Genomic DNA, 2,654 nt, shown 5'->3' on the forward strand with positions numbered 1-2,654 from the left:
ATGCACACATGAGTGTGGATGCCCTCAGACCAGAGGCATTGGATCTCTTGAACTGGAGTTACAGGCAGTTGTGAGCCATTCCATGTTGGGTTGCTGGGAATTGAACTCATGTCCTCTCCAAGAGCAGTAAGCACTCTTAACTGCTAGTCATTGCTCTAGACACTTCTTTACTCTTTTAAGATCTTTGGAGACTCCTAAGAACTTCTAGGTTTGAAAGTTTACAAGGCTCCGAAAGTATCTGACAATAAGTTACATGTCTTCATGATTATTTACTTTTCCACAAAATGTTCCATGTGATCATTAAAAGATATAAAGAAAACACTTTTGCATTAAAAACAAAACTTAAAATAGAAGCAATACAAAAGGTTTTCCCAGTTGTAAACAGAATCAGAAGACCCCAGAACTCCAGAAACACTGTGGGGAGCTACGAGGCTAGAAGCACTTCACTTGGAGTCCGGGGAGTTGGTTTCCCGTCATCCTCTGTGTGGTGATCTTCAGCTCATCTCCCAATGCCTGCAGATCAGGAGCTCCATCGTGGACAGCAGCTGTTCCGTTGTAATCCCATGAAATTAGAGTGATATATTCCAGGCTGTCTGCACTCAGGGATTTAAAGGTTTACTTAGTGTGTGTGCCTGAAATGCACATGTATGAACTACAGGTCTGCAGTGGCCTCAGAGGCCAGAAAGAATGGCGACATCCTGAACTGGAGTTTGTGAGCCTCCAGTATCACACAAACTGTTGGGAGCTGAGCCTCGTCTCCTGGAAGAGCGACAAACGCTCTTCGCCACTGAGCTGTCTCCCCAGCTCCCACAGTGAGGGATTTGAGAGTCTGTGTAGATTTATATTTTCTCCTTTTATTAGTCTGACTTCATCTATGTATTCCTCTCTCCATGGCCAGGCACCGATGTACATTTTCCTGTGTAGCCCCTCTACTCTCATGAGAGCCCACAAGGAAGTGCACGCCATTTCTCAGGAAGTACACACCATTTCTCAGGAAGTACACGCCATTTCTCGCCTTTATTTCTTTTTTTCAGTTTCTGTTCTCAGCTTCTCCAAGACCTCCTCTGGAGGCCTTGAGCCTTGGCCTCTGTAGAGGCCAAGAGCTTCACCACCTTTTCCCTAGATTTACCGCCCTTATCCAGAGCCACGTCACTCTTCCTGAGGTCCAAGACCTTGGAAAGGTACCAACAGAGCTCTGCATTTGCCTCTCCCTGAGATGGAGGTGCCGCGATGCCACACCAACGGCCTGGGTGTTCAGATCTGTCACAGCATTCTGTTTGGAGCCGGGTTTGGCATGGATGGCTATGGTGACAAAGCCTTTAGAATCAGTTGCTGCAGGCCCTGTAGGGGGGAGGTGGTGTCTCTGGTTCCTTGGTTTGGCTTTTTACGCTTGCCTGTTGCACCGGCTTTCTTAGGCATTGTGGAACCACACAGAGTCTAGTAGAGGCCAAGCACAGCGACCTACAAGGAGCTTCAGCATCACAACCAAGAGCCTAGATACATTTTTTAAAAAGATTTATTTATTTATTTTATGTGTAAGAATGCTCTATCTGCATATACCCTAGCTGCTCTTCCAGAGGTCCTGAGCTCAGTTCCCAAGAACCACATGGTGGCTCACAACCATCTGTGATGCCCTCTTCTGGTATATGTGAAGACAGAAGTAGTGAACTCATATATATATAATAAATTAATAAATCTTTAAAAAAGAAATTCAATTTGAGGACATTGTAAAAGTTGTATTGTTTTAACTTGTGTAAAATAATCTCCCACAACAACTAATTTACAAATTTAGTGAGAAGGTCAATATTGTTTTACATTTTTTGGCAAATCTTCTCATTTCTAACACAAGGCAGGGAGTTTGCACATTTGCTTCTGGTCTGCAGTAATGCTGCATTTGGTTGAAATACTTAAAGAAAACCTGGCATCACACAGATACAAATTGGAAAGGGTTGAAGCATTTTAATAGCCTTTCCCCAGTAATTGTGAATCATCTTTTTAGTATGACCCCCAAATCTCATTAGTGTTCAGCCTCATAGAGATTAGCTCCAATGAGAGGTAAGATATTAGAAGATTTTATTCACTGTTGGGTTACAATTCTTTTCCTGCTTTAAAGAAATGATTTGTTAAGACCCATGAAGGATTTTGAAGCATCACTCATTGGTCATTAGAAATACAGTTCCCGGCACCATCCGAATGTTGGCATATTTCATTATCCACTATCAAATTATGATATATTTTAGTTGCATGTTTTTCCAAATTCTAATTTATTTTCAGGGGTTGGAGAAATTGCTCAGTGGTTTAGAGCACTGGCTGCTCTTGCAGAGGACCTGGGTTCAGTTCTTAGCACCCACACTGTAGATCACAACCATCTGTAGCCATCTGTCCAATGAAGCCGACACCCTCTTCTAACCTCCACAGGCATAAAGGCACACACAGTGCACATAATACAGGCAAAACACTCACGCACATAAAGTACATATTAAATGCATGCGTTTCATGGTGGGGAGAAGTGGCTCAGCCAATTCACAACTGAAACAACTGCAAATATGTCTGCCCCTCAAGACAGCATCACATTTTTGAACAAAGTGTTCTACATTTTTCCCCATTGTCCAAGAATACAAGGATTTGCAAATTAGTAAGTGGATATTTTTATA

The 2,654-nt window shown here is 42.7% G+C and overlaps 1 pseudogene; it reads right to left on the minus strand.

Annotated features, from left to right (window-relative positions):
* Nucleotides 1-956: 956 nt before the first annotated feature.
* LOC116895490 lies at nucleotides 957-1,419 on the minus strand (annotated as a pseudogene).
* Nucleotides 1,420-2,654: the final 1,235 nt, after the last annotated feature.

This window comes from Rattus rattus, chromosome 3, assembly GCF_011064425.1.
Source record: "Rattus rattus isolate New Zealand chromosome 3, Rrattus_CSIRO_v1, whole genome shotgun sequence".
In the NCBI taxonomy this organism is placed as follows: Eukaryota; Metazoa; Chordata; class Mammalia; order Rodentia; family Muridae; genus Rattus; species Rattus rattus.